General features: G+C 40.4%; 1 protein-coding gene across 2 annotated transcripts in view; it reads left to right on the plus strand.

Annotated features, from left to right (window-relative positions):
- The first annotated feature begins 442 nt into the window (after window positions 1-442).
- The window catches only part of KIAA0319, a 92,660-nt gene continuing 78,138 nt past the window's right edge, over window positions 443-14,964 (plus strand). For both annotated transcript variants that reach the window (XM_082346323.1, XM_082346324.1), the window contains exon 1: window positions 443-2,592. The gene's annotated coding sequence lies outside the window, so the exon portion shown is untranslated. The remainder of the gene's footprint in view (window positions 2,593-14,964) is intronic.

A 14,964-nucleotide genomic window follows, 5' to 3' on the forward strand; every position in this document is an offset into this window, starting at 1 on the left:
TGAAATACCTTCCCATTTACTCCTTAATAGTGACAAAATCTAAGAAACAAGTTATAAGTGAAGTGAATAGGAACAAAACTACTTTTGGTCTGCTTTCGATGGGCAATAGTTCTCAAATAATGCAAGAATTAAGAAACTACTACTAATGCAGTATCTTGAACTTTTTACTTTGAATCTCAAGTTTTCTCAGTATAGTAGCTTTGTGTACCTTACCCTCCTTCTTGGTGAAATTCCAACTCAGAATGTTACATATCAATATGCTGAGCACCATCTTTGCCACTGATGGGGAATGTACTTGAATCTTGCTAGGCCTGTTTCTCCCACCTTCAAGAAAAGATAGTTCCTTGTCTTTTATTGTGCAGTTTAGTAAGAACAAATGTCCCAACCAACAACATATAAAAAAAGCAGACGAGGACTTCCCTGGTGGCGCAGTGGTTGAGAATCTGCCTGCGAATACAGGGGACACGGGTTCGAGCCCTGGTCTGGGAAGATCCCACATGCCGCGGAGCGGCTAGGCCCGTGAGCCACAACTACTGAGCCTGCGCGTCTGGAGCCTGTGCTCCGCAACAAGAGAGGCCGCGATAGTGAGAGGCCCGCGCACCGCGATGAAGAGTGGCCCCCACTTGCCGTAACTAGAGAAAGCCCTCGCACAGAAACGAAGACCCAACACAGCCATAAATAAATAAATAAATAAATAAATAAATAAATAAATGGATCATCACGTTTTAAAAAAAAAACAGACGAAGTCAGAAAAGCTGTACTAAAAATACACCATTTTATCCTTAGTATTTACTATAGTGTCTGGCGTGTAGCAGGAGCTCAATAAATGCTGAAATGAAATGAAAGACAGTGCCTTCACATTTGTGTCCTAGGGAGGCAGACTAACATTTTCATAAGTCAGTACCAAAATAGATATTATATGTATTATATATATCAAAATAGATATTCATTGTAATGGCTCTGAGTTTAGAAGTCTAGGCTAAGCTTATATATATGTAAGTATGTATATATGTAAAGACTTTAAGCCCATATATTAATGACTTAATTTTTATTTAAAGACTGCTGGGAATGGGCTTCTTGTCTGAGTACATCAGATTTATTGATGTGGTGAGAAAGGTCACTCTGGGGGTACAGTGGAATGCCACTGTGAGAAGAGAAAGGATGGAAGTGTCTTGTAAGGTTTGGGTTCTCTTTGAAGGAGGGTCTTGGAATCAGACTGGTACTGTTGCTTACTCTTTCAGAGGCAGGTTAGGAGAAGCAGGGACTAACTATGGACTGGGTGCTGTCATGAGGCAAGGAGAATTCAGCAATGGGGTATCACCAGTTACGGATGGAAATAGCAAAGCAAAGGGGGCGTCTGTGGTAGGAAAGCAGTAGTCATTCAAACGGGGTTGTTACATCATTTTACAGCAGCTGCACGACTTTGGGGGAAATATTTCCTGTTAATTTTGCTTCTGGCTTCATCTGTGCCTGTCCTCCCTGCCCGATAATTGGCAGGGTTGCCTTTTTCTCTTTAGTCCAAACTGATTTTGACTCTTTCAGTCCCAAGCAGTTTTTATTCTTTAAACGTGCATTTTCTTTTAATCTCCACAATCATCCTAAAGGAATGCTATTACCATCTCTATTTTATAACTGACAAAACAGGTTTAGCAAGTAACTCATCCAAGGCCCAGCCATAGCCAGGGAGTAGCCTAGTAGGGGCTTGTTCATCAGGTCTAAGCACCGTACTGTAGTCATGGGGATGTGCAAGGAATGCTTCAGGAATGCCCTGGCTTCCTTTTGTGCCCTATGTTACCATACCTAGATGCATGAATCTTTCTTACAAGAAAACAGTATAAATACAAGGAAGAGTCTTCCACAGGAGTTTTATATTGTTCAGATGATCACCTTCCCATAGATGCTAATGTAATCTAAATACTTTGGGCACCTGGTTAACCTATAAAGCGTGGGGTTGATCTGGGCCCCTCCTAACACCTGTTTTCATCCTCATTCAGAAAGCAACACGTGCTGAAAACATAGTAGGGCCTAAAGAGGCTCCCGCTGGAGGAGTGGGACTTGTGCGTGTGGGGTGACTTTGCTTCGGGGGAGACATTTGCAAAGGGTTTTTGACCCAAGTAATGTGCTCGCGCCTCCCTTAGAGCCACCCTGGCCCGCGGCATTTGGAAAAGGCACTCATCCCCCAGGCCGTTTAGGACCACGGTGTCCGTCAAAGTGTTGGTGAAGGAAAGGAGGTGGGGTATGCAGGCCGCCCCGCTGCCCGAAAGCCTTCTGCTTGGTCGCCTGCGGGGTGGGAGTCCATCGCCTGGGTACCCATCTTTAGAGCCCGAGCTGGGAGTCGGGAACTAGACAAGGACTGCTGCCCGCCCATCCCTGGGGGCACGTGTGCGCGTGCGCGCGCGTCGCCGTGGTAACGGCGCAGCGGAAAGGCGCTGAATCACGGGCGCGCGCTTTCCCAGCTCTAGCAGAAGCTGATGCGGGGGGCGGGCTGGGGTGCCCCCCTGGTTGCATCCTGACTAGACCGGGGCTGACCCCGGCGGGCCTGGCTGGCCTGGCGCAGAGGAGCGGTGGCCAGGATCTCTGTCACTATTGGAGGTAAGAGCGCAGCAGTAGCCTGCCTCATCCTGTCTCCGGTTTGGGCAAGAGTCTCTCCTCGGGGGCTATATCCTGGGGAAGAGAAAGCGAGGGTTTGGCTTGGATGGGGCGGTACCTCCTCCCTGACAACAGATGCGCGTGCCAGTGTGTAAAAGTGTGTGTGTGTGTGTGTGTGTAGGGCCGGGAGACGAAGAAGAAGAGGAGCAGGTGGGACGGCAGGTGATGCTCTTAGCCAGCTGCACCGAATAGGGCTAGCTTTAGTGCGGCCAGCAGCGCCTCGATGCAGTATCCCACTTCCCAACCCGTCTGGCGATTGATGGGAAGGGAGGGCAGCAAGTAGGCAGGTTATGCCAAAGAAAAATAAAATCAAGAGGCCCTGAGTTAGGAGGTGAGTTTCTTAAGGTTCTTCTGAACATCTAGGAAAGGGCTTTTCTTGATTGCTGCACCGATTGATTGTTTCTTAGTAGGGTGGAGTCGAGGAAATTTGCATCTTTTCCCAATCTCATGAATTGCATTTCTTAGACCTGTAGAATCGGTTTTCTTTAAACTTCGTTTGGTAATAGATATGTGATCTTTGCTATTATTTGCTAAATTCATTTTGTCTCTGTATCTTACCATAATCTGAAGCTTGAAACCTTTGAATGGCTTTTTTTCTCTTTCCCTTTGAACTTCCTCCACAGAATGGATATGAATCACGATATTATTAATCAGGAGCATAAACCTAAGATTATGAAAGTCATCATTCTTTCGATCATTCATTCTCTTAAGTATATGGAGAGAAAAAAGAATATGATATACCCACTCATATCCATTTTTATTGTTAGATTTCTCATCTAAACATTTTTTGTTTATGGGTTAAATGTTAGTGGTTTTTCCAGTGCTTAAATAGAAAAATTGAATGATATTTTTGATGATAATAATAGAAAAAGTAAATTTTAGACAACCCCCCAAAAAAGAACAAGAATTTTTGTTAGTGTTTATTTCTTTATTCCTGAAATGCATGTTCAATGTCCATATGTTTCAAATTGTTTATTATAAGAAGACCACAATCATTGAGACTCCCGAGATTATGCCAAATGTAAAATTTTATTTTGTGCTTATCATTTTACATAACTTTTCATACAGATGAGGAAATCTGGAAATATCAGTTCAGCTATAGACTTAGGCGTCATACAGAAAGCTGAATTCCTCTGTAATTTGAAAAAGAAAAATATATATCAAGACTTTTTAGAACCACAGGTGATAGAAAGGTTCATCACACCTTTGCCATATAAAATGCCAAGTCAGGGAATTAATTTCCTTTCAGAATAACAAAAATAATTCAGCCAAACTCTTTATGTATTAAAAATATTCAAAAGAGAGCTTCAGTAATTTATCAATGTACAAGAATGGATTTGCTGTTAAATTTTCTTGACTTAATTTTTTTTCTAGCCAAACAGATAAGCAGCATTCTCTTTAAATAAATCTGTAGGACCAGGCATGACTGTTTCTGGGGCCGTGATGTATTAATAGATTGCCAGGTCAGATGGCCTGGGTTTGGTCATGGCTCTGCCACTTAGTGGCTGTGTCACATTTGGCAAATTCCTTAATTCCTCTTAGCCTCAGTTTTTTCATCTGTAAAATAGGGATAATAATAGGACCAACTTAATGAAATTCCTATAAGAACTGAATAAAATAATATGTATAAGAGCTCTTTACTCATTGCCTGGTATGCAACTAACTTCAATAAAAGTTAGTTGTTATTGTTACTCTTTTTTTTATAAATTTATTTATTTATTGGCTGCATTTGGTCTTCATTGCTGCAGGGGCTACTCTTCGTTCTCGTGGGCAGGCTTCTCATTGCAGCGGCTTCTCTTATTGAGGAGCACGGGCTCTAGGCGCGTGCACTTCAGTAGTTGTGGCACACGAGCTCAGTAGTTGTGTCTCGTGGGCTCTAGAGCACAGGCTCGGTAGTTGTGGTGCACGGGCTTAGTTGCTCCACAGCATGTGGGATCTTCCTTGACCAGGGATGGAACCCGTGTCCTCTGAATTGGCAGGCGGATTCTTAACCACTGTGCCACCAGAGAAGTCCCATTATTGTTATTCTTGACATAAGTTTTCTTTTCAGGAAATATTTTCTATGTCTTCAAAATAATTTCTCACTAAAAATACAATTATTTTGATGTGACCAAAACTTGTTCTGGTTTATAATGTCAAATCATCATAAAATGCATAAATTTTTCCTTGCAGCACCTTTGCAACAACAATAATAAATATAATAATTACAATCTTAGAGGCACGTCAATTCCAGGTAATTATATTTGATACCCTAAGGAAGGAGCTTTGCTTTAGTAGGCCTGGAATAATTGCTGGGTTATATTGTTTCATTTGTTTTTTAAAATCTGTATTTTTAGATACTATTTATGTGAATTCCATAGTGAGAAACTTTCTTATTTATTAAGCGGTAAATATGGTTGGACCAAAATAACATCTATTTTTGCATCATTTGACAGAGTCTTTTAACCAGAGGTGTTTGAATTTCAAAGTAAGTCTTTTTTTTTTTAAAGGAATTCCTTTATTTTTTAATTATTTATTTATTTATTTTTATTTTTGGCCGCGTTGGGTCTTCGTTTCTGCGCAAGGGCTTTTCTCTAGTTGTGGCAAGCGGGGGCCACTCCTCATCGCGGTGCGCGGGCCACTCACCATCGCGGCCTCTCTCGTTGAGGAGCACGAGCTCCAGACGCGCAGGCTCAGTAATTGTGGCTCACGGGCCTAGCCGCTCCGCGGCATGTGGGATCCTCCCAGACCAGGGCTCGAACCCGTGTGCCCTGCATCGGCAGGCGGACTCTCAACCACTGCGCCACCAGGGAAGCCCCAAAGTAAGTCTTCTTAAATGACGCACAGGTAGATAAAGATATGGTATTGGAGTTTTAACTCTAATCCCTTCCAAATAACCTTGGAAGAATATGTTACCTGTTGGAAAGTGTTACTATGTCCAACCTGCTGTGCATTCTTTTCCTTAAGTTCAAATAAGCAAGGGATTCTAGTAAACATCTGTTTAAGCAATGTAGCTAGAGTAACAGGATAACTCCAACCTCAAAGTGAATTTTCAAAGTTGGTTTTATTGCATGCTATAATGTAAAGCACCAGAATTATTAAGTATCGAGGGCAAATTCACTCCAGTGTTGCCACCTACAAATTTTACCACTTTTTTTAAAAATATAAATTTATTTATTTATTTTTGGCTGTGTTGGGTCTTCATTGCTGTGTGCGGGCTTTCTCTAGTTGCGGCGAGCGGGGGCTACTCTTTGTTGTGGTGCATGGGCTTCTCATTGCGGTGGCTTCTCTTGTTGCGGAGCACGGGCTCTAGGCACACGGGCTTCAGTAGTTGTGACACACGGGCTTCAGTAGTTGTGGCGCACGGGCTTAGTTGCTCCGCGGCATGTGGGATCTTCCCGGACCAGGGCTCGAGCCTGTGTCCCCTGCATTGGCAGGCAGATTCTCAACCACTGCGCCACCAGGGAAGTCCCGCCACATACAAATTTTAAATGTTACAGTGTGTAGAATGTTTTTTCATGTGGTAGTGGGGAAGTAGGGCTTGCTCCTCTCTAGGATAACAATCCTGTTATTCTAACATTGTGATTATCAGCATATCTTACCATTTTTTTTTTCTATCCTCATTAAAGTGAAGTGTAGAATGTCTTCTGGTCAATATAACATAGTTGCCTGTCTTCAAAATTTTTTCAAAAGAATCTCTTAAGATGACTTATCTTCAATAAAATTATTGGCTTTACCATCTCTCTCGGTATATTTGTACTTATCAGGAGGTTGAAATATTTTATTAATTTAGTATCTTCAGCCTCCTTGTCTTAAAGCTTCAAGACATTCAAATTCTAGGTGCCAAATGCTCAACACTTTATTGTTGCGTGGGAAAAGCTTCTTTGCAGACACATATGTGTTTAGGAGTATGCTACTAGCAGCTAACTAGTCTTCACTCGTTTATATCAGGCTTTCCTAACTACTCCTATGCCGCAACTGCTCCTCCCCAAATCAGGAGGAACTTTTTCTGACCTCATTGTACTAGACCTCTTCCACCCAGTTGACCATTCTCACTTTCTTGAAACAAGAACCTCTCTTGGTTCACAAATTCCATCCCTCAGTCCCCTCCTAGGGTTACTCTCTAAAGCAGATATATGAACATGTCACACCTCTGCTTCAAAATCTTCAATGTCATGTCCATCAGTGGATGAATGGATAAACAAAATGTGGTCCTTACATGCAATGGAATATTATTCAGTCTGGAAAAGGAGGGACATTGTAACACATGCTACAACATGAATGAATCTTGAAGATGTTATGCTAAGTGACATAAGCCAAATACAAAAGGACAGTATTGTATGACTCCACTTATATGAAGCATCTATAATAGTCAAATTCATAAAGATAGAAAGTAGAATAGTGATTACCAGGAACTGCCAGAGCAGGTAATGTTATGGTTCAATGGGTACAGAGTTTCAGTTTGGAATGATGAAAAGTTCTGGAGATAAACAGTGGTGGTGATGGTTGCGCAAGAATGAATGTACTGAATGCCACTGAATTATACACTTAAACATGGTTAAAGTGGCAGATTTTATGTTATATATATTTTATCACAATAACAAAAAAAATTTTTTTAATCTTCAATGTCTCCACACTGCCTACTAAATGAAGTGCCAACCTCTTAGTGTGACCTGGACAGTATTTACTTTTTCTTCTTGGTTTACGTTTTCATCCTCTTATCACATCATTTCCTGCACATAGTCTACATTCCAACCATATGGAGCCACTCAAAATATGCCATCCCTTGCAGGATCCCACGCTTTCTCTGTGTAGTCAGTCCCTACAGCCTAGAATGCCTTTCTTTCTTCGAGAAGCAACCACTCATCCCTCAGGATAGAGCTTACATGTAACATTTCTGAAGTCTTCCCTCGAGTCCTCAGTTCCTCTTGCTTTGATGGTAGTCTAGCTCGTGGCTATGCCTCCACAATGTCCCTTATCCCATTACTGTATCCTATGAGCTTCTATAGAGCAGGGACGTTTTATTTTAAAAATGCGTATTTTCTTTCAAAAAAAAAAAAACTGAAGTTAATGTTTCCATTCTTCTCCAGAACTACATAAGACCTTAGTATACTTTAATCTGCCCCTCATCTTTCACTTCACTATTGTTTAGCATTTTTTTTTTTGGATAACATTTTTATTATTATTTCCAACGCTGTTAGTCAATTTCTACCTTACTGATGCTTCTTCTGTCCATCTGTGCAGTTTTCCCTTCATAGCTCTTTTAGTGAGGATCTATAGGTAGGTATACTCTGTGTTTATGTAAAAACAAACAAACAAACAAAAAAACCCCTTATTTTATTGTTACTCTTGAATGACAGTTTAGTGAGTATAAAGTTCCAGGTTGGCAGTTTTTATCCTTCAGGACTTTTGAAGATGCTATTTCTATTATCTTCTGGCATCTACTTTTTGCTGATAAGTCATGTTGTCAGTCTAATTCTTGCCCCTGTTAAGATAATCTGTCTCTTGTCTCTGGTTCTTTATAAAATGTAATCTTTGTCTTTGGAATTCTGCAGTTTCATTTCAGTGAGAATAGGAATAGAATTATTTTAACCTCAGTACTTCTTGTACTTCCTGGATATGAAGATTTTTGTCTTTCATTGGTTCTGGAAACTTCTTGGCCATTATCTCTTTACATTTTGTCTCTTCCCAGTTCTTTTTATTCTTTCCTTTTGGAGTCATCAGAAGATGTATATTGGACCAGTTTTTACTTCAGGACTCTTATTCTTGCCTTTGTATTTTCAATTTTTTATTTCTTTGAATTGCATTTTGGGTTACTTCCTCATACAATATAGCTTTCATTTCAGTTCACTGAATTTTTTTTTTCAAGTTCATTGAATTTTAAAATCCAGTGGCTTTATTTCTAACAACACAACTTCTGATTTGGATCTTTTAAACTATGCCCTTAAAAAACATCTTACTAGGGCTTCCCTGGTGGCTCAGTGGTTAAGGATCCACCTGCCAATGCAGGGGACATGGGTTCGAGCCCTGGTCCGGGAAGATCTCACGTGCCGCAGAGCAACTAAGCCCATGAGCCACAACTGCTGAGCCTGCGCTCTAGAGCTTGCGAGCCACAACTACTGAGCCCACGCGCCACAACTACTGAAGCCCACGCACCTAGAGCCCGTGCTCCGCAACAAGAGCAGCCACCGCAATGAGAAGCCCACGCACTGCAACAAAGAGTAGCCCCTGCTCACCGCAACTAGAGAAAGCCCGCATGCAGCAACGAAGACCCAACACAGCCATAAATAAATAAACAAACAAATAAATAGCTTACTGTACTGTTACTTTATTATGATTTTTGTCTCCTCTCTTCACCTTAATGTGTTTCACCACTTCAAACATACTTATTTTGTAGTGTCTCTTAGGTGTACTTTTACTTCTTTTTCTTGCTCCAATTTGTTACGTCTGCCACCTCTCCTTTGTACTGGTTTGCTCCCTAGCTTGTATTACTTTTGTTCTTAGGTTGGTTCATCTTCAGTGGGGATTGTTTTTATTGTGGAGTTCTATGTGCTCTGTGTTGAGGACTGTTCTAGACAGATTTTGCATTGCTTCTGCATAGGAGCTTAGCTATGTGTTAATAAAAAAAAGTTTTGTTGTTGTTGTTATATATACATATGCTCCATTTAGCCTGGAAATGGAAGTTATAAATTGGTTCTATAAGGGTTGTTAAAAGAAAGTCCCCGTAAAGAGGCACATCTTGGCAGTCCTTCCTCTTTTTGCTTTCAGTCTCATCATGACATGCCTCTGGTTTCTTCTAGCCCCTATCTAGGATGCATTAGTCCTCCTAGGCTGCAGTGGTCTTTGTGAGGCTCCTCATAATATTTTATAATGTCAATAGATGTTCAGCTACTTTCCTGCTGCATTAGTCTTTGATAATATCTAATTCCTTAATTGACCCAAATTATTTTTGTCCCTGCGTTTGAAACTAATATTGTATTTTCCCTCCTTCTCTTTCTTTTTTATGACTGTTCCCATTTGGTTTTTGCTTGTCTTTTGAACATTCAAGTAGATTTTCCTTCTAGTTAGGAATATATAGTTATCATAATGGCATTTCTTAAAAAGTAATTCCCATCCCTTTGTTTTGTTACTCCTAGTTTGTTACAGAGTAAGTCCTAATAGAAAGTCAATTTGTTACCGAGTCCAAGCTCACTCTGCTCGTTCGTGGCAAGACAGGCCAATAAATCGGAGACAAGGTGCTGAAGCAAGGAATATGACTTTATTTGGAAAGTGGGCAGACCCAGAAATGGCCGACTAAAGTCTCAAAATAGCCATCTTATCGGGGTTTGGATGCCAGTTACTTTTATAGCACAGAGATGGGGAGGAGGTGAGGAAGTAAAGTAAAAAGGCCATAAGTTTTGCAGATATCTCCTGGAATGGCCAGGCTCCTGGAGGGGATGTGTTAATTTCTTCTTTCTTGTAGCCATCCACAGGTGGACAGGGTCCGGATATTTCCCTGAACAAAGGCACTTTGGTTTAACCTTCAGGCAGAGGGGCGGGGTTCCCCGAGGCAGGCCATTATGTACAGACAGTATCCTTTCAGTGAACAAAAGCAGCGGAAAGCAAGTTAAAGTAAAAGAAACAGATCCAACATGTATGTAGTCAGATTTGTTTCTTCCCTGTTACAATTTTAGTTTACATATTTTAGATGATTTTTGCTTTATAATGAGTATGAGAATCTACCATTGTCTTTTCTTCTCATTCCCCAAATATCCTTGCATATTTTTGCCTGTTTATTTTTTGCAAATGGATTTTGTTAAGTACTTTAAAGCATTCTGTTGAGTTTTAATTCATTTTGTTTCTTTGTTAACCTAATGTAGTGTGATCTTTAATACCTATTGTCTTTCCAGGTTTTACAAGGTTTCCCTCCCCAATTATTGATATCTCCCATTATCTCTCCCAGTACAGTTTTATTATTGTATTTAAAGATATTCTCTGTCACACTGTAAGTCTTTTTGCATTTTTGTAATGCTTCTGGCCATGCCTAGGAATGGGATCTCTCTCATTAGTGCTCTTTCTATCTGTATATTTGTCTGTTTTATACAGAGATGTTGTTGCTTCAAAGAACTTTGCTGATCTTCACCAGCCTGCTTGTATTAATCCTAGTGCTGATGTTTCTTTCATTAATGTGATGAGTTTAATGATAAGGAAACATCTTGTGTTACTCTTTCCACCATCTCCTTAATAATCTGATTATTTTATTTTATTTATTTTTTGGCTGCGCCACACAGCATGTGGGATCTTAGTTCCCTGACCAGGGATCGAACCCATGCCCTCTGCATTGGAAGCGCGGAGTCTTAACCACTGGACCGCAAGGGAAGTCCGATATAATCTGATTCTTAGAACATTATTAAAGGAGGGATTTGACACTTTTTTTTTTCTTTTTTTTTGGCTTGTATTTTCTCCTATTTGTTCCCTGGTCCGCCCTTTGGAGCTTCACAGAATCTGTTCACTCCCCATTCCACATGAATGCCCTTCCTGTGTTTAAAAACCAATGCTGGAACATGTTTCCCTTAATTCTGCTTGATCTCCTAATAGGAAGTCATCTTATACCGTAACTGTAAAGCATTATCTCTATTGCCAGTAAATTCCTGGGTAATCCTCTGTGTTGATTAGCACAGGTTTTCTAGAACTTATTTTACTTTATCAGCTTTCAGTGGAGAAATTCAGAGCACAGATTTCATTACTGAAAAATTGCCAAGTTTTTACCTTCTTGGCGAGGCACCTAACTACATGTATTGTCTGAGTTCCCTCTGCCTTACCTCCTTGTTTTGTTGGTGAGGATTTGGGGGCTTGAGAGCCCCTTGTAGATGCAGGAGCAGTGGGTCTACACCTCTTCTACAGGTACTTTCTGAGCTGCTTTCTTTTTAAGACTACTCTCCAGGCTCAGGCAGGTCAGGGGTGAAGGAGTGTGACTCATGAAGAGTTTATCAATTGCCTTGGCAAGGGAAAGTGCTGAAAGTGAGAAAGATCAGGAGGAAGCAATCCTGACTCAGTTTCATCCTTTATATTCCTTACCCACTGAAACTTAGAGGTTTGTTTTGGAGAAACCGGAAACTAACTTCTGATTAGTGAGCCGCAGAACTTCAACTGATTCAACCAGAATATTCTATGTACCCGTTGGGGATGACACACATCTATCTTACCTCTCTCAGATTCTTTTTTTTTTTTTTTTTCATATAATGGATTCAATTAGCTTGTTTTTTTTGTTTTTTTGTTTTTTTGAAATGAAAGCTTATTTATTTATTTATTTATTTATTTATTTATTTATTTATTTATTTATTTTTGGCTGTGTGGGTCTTCGTTTCTGTGCGAGGGCTTTCTCTAGTTGTGGCAAGCGGGGGCCACTCTTCCTCTCGGTGCGTGGGCCTCTCACTATCGCGGCCTCTCTTGTTGCGGAACACAAGCTCCAGGCATGCAGGCTCAGTAGTTGTGGCTCACGGGCCTAGTTGCTCCGTGGCATGTGGGATCTTCCCAGGCCAGGGCGCGAACCCGTGTCCCCTGCGTTGGCAGGCAGATTCTCAACCACTGCACTACCAGGGAAGCCCTCTCTCAGATTCTTAATGGGAGCTTCAGATAATATGAAGTATGTAAAATTGCCTTGTGAATAAAAGGACTATTATAAATGTCTATTATGTTGATGATGGTAATGATGATTATTACAAGCCATTTTTAAAATGTTCTTGTTACTAATAGGATAGATTATTAACTGACAATATTCTACCTTCTTTCATTTTGTCCCTTTTCTTTCATAGGGAATAAGTGAATAATTATTTCCTTAATGCCAGAAAGTTAAATTCTAAAGGCAAACTCTTTTTTTTTTTAATTGAAGTATAGTTGATTTACAATATTGTGTTGGTTTAAGGTGTACAGCAAAGTGGTTCAGATCTTTTTTTTTCCAGTTCTTTTCCATTATAGTTTAATACAAGATATTGAATATAGTTCTCTGTGCTATACAGTAAATCTTTGTTGTTTAAAGGAGAACTCTTTGACCAGCTAATCATAGGCCTGCTGATAAATGGAATTGAAAGACTGAACAGTCTCAGAATTGATGAACAGTTTGCCTGATTCAGAAGTTTGGTAATCACCAGCTGTCTTCAGAATTTGATGCAAAGCAGATTCACTGTCATTAACACACAGGACGTCTGGCATCTGAACTTGGACATCACAGAGCACAAACTGGGTTTTCCACCAAAGTCTCTGGCAGACGGTGTCTGCACTCTCTCTGGCCTTTCCCTGTGCATGTTTTCTAAAGGTGATGATTTAGTTATTAGAGCACAGGACAAAGCATTTATTTAGGTAGCAGTGTTGACCCCATTAGTAAGAATTAAATTTAAGGAAAAGGAAAAGTGCTGAGCCAATTGAAAGCTAAGCTATTCCCATAATTAGGGAGACTGTTTAAAACCCCATGATGTACACTTAAGGTTTCACCTTCTGAAATTTTTCCTCTTAGTTTAGGAACAGTATCTCCAGGAATATAAAACTCTGGTGTTATTTATAATACAAGGACCGTGAGACAGTGTGTTCATTTGCAGCAGTTTAGAAAATATGGTAAAATGTATACCCTAGGAATCAGTACATAAAGAAAATAAATATAAATGTCTCTTACCTTTCCTTCCTCCTCACATATGACCTTTCACTGAATGCTATCCACCCTTTGAGTTGTTCTCTTACCTGTTTCATCCGGTTACTTCCAGGAAATCACCACTTCCTTTCTAACATTGCTTTGACTCTCGTTGAGTGCAGGATGCTCAGATGGTAACCCATGGCCTGCCGTCACCCCTGCGGTTAAAGGCTGCCTTTGGCAAAGACAGTTTTTGTCACAGTAGTGGCTGATAAAGCAAGGAATGAAGAATAATAAAAGACAAGAGAACATCTCCGGCAGCCCCTAGGGGCTAAGCTGAAATAGCACGATACAGCTCACCTTGTTTGAGTTCACTGGCTCTGAAAAGCAGGAGTTTACCAACCAATTTTTTTTAGCCAGTAAACCACAAACAGGACAAATTATAAACACAGTCTGTTCTGAGTAGCCTGCAGAAAAATGCTGTCCAGAAGATCCATTGGGATCTTTGAAATTAGGGCCCCTTTGAGCTGGTTTCATTTACCTCAGACAGGCAAGCTGCAACTTGCTTTTTTTCCTGAGCCTGTAGAAGCATTTCACTGCAGCATTATTGATAAAAGCCAAATATCAGAAACAACCTAATGGCCTAGCAATCAGGAAATGGTGAAGTCAGTTATAATAATCACCTCAATGGGATGTTGCAAAATAACAAGAAAGAATAATGAAGAAGAAAGTATCAATAGCAATGAAGGATACTTTTGTGATAGAATGTTAAATGAAAATGAGACCGTGTTTCTCTAAGAGTGTAGCTTTGCTGAAGTATACTGGCTGGTTTACTGGCTAACAAAACTTGGTTGGTGAACTCCTGCTTTTCAGAGCCAGTGAACATGCTTTATAGCATGTTCCCACTAGCTATCTAGTATGATTTGATCATAATGTTTTTAGTGTACATTTTTGTCATTCTAGTTAAAGAAAAAGTTATTTCATTCACTCAACCTCCATCCGGCCAGTGTGCCAGAGCTTGGGGCACAGACAACAGCCAATAAAAGGCAGTTCTTCTGGGGTTTTGCACTATATCATTTTAAAAATCATACTTTTCCCCTTGATCAGAAATGTTATCACAGAAATAATGCAGCACCTGAGGAACAGCAGAGTTTCACCACGAAGTTCATCTTTCATAGCTCATTCTGGCTTTTCATTTCAAAAACTAGCAGCAGCCACAATAAACCACCACCATTCAACGTCTATAACTTCTGGCTACGACGTACCTTGTTCTGGATTGGAGGTTTCAAATATTCTGAAGTCCTTTGTCACTAATTCTACCTTGGTTCTGGCTTGGCTGGTTTCCTTTGGACAGAGATGAAAGAAAATCCCCAGTGTCTGAAGACCTGAGTTATTCTTTTCTTCTCACTGTAAAATGGTTGGCTTTTTTTTTTTTTTTTTTTTCATCCTTAAACTTTAAGAATGCTCTCTGTTTTAGGTACTCCACGGAGTCAATAATGGGACAAGGCGGGAAAATTTCAGAAAGCCCTTCTGTTGAAAAATATAAAGGATGGTGTTATGGGTTGCATGTGTCCTCCCCAAAAGATATGGTGAAGTCCTAGCTCCTGGTACCAGTGAATGGGACATTATTTGGAAATAGGGTCTTTGCAGGTGTAATTGAGTTAAGCTGAGGCCTTTAATCCAATATGACCAGTGTCCTCCTAAGAAGAGGGAAATTTGGACACAGAGGCAGC

Source organism: Balaenoptera borealis (assembly GCF_965194805.1).
Source record: "Balaenoptera borealis genome assembly, chromosome: 12".
Lineage (NCBI taxonomy): Eukaryota > Metazoa > Chordata > Mammalia > Artiodactyla > Balaenopteridae > Balaenoptera > Balaenoptera borealis.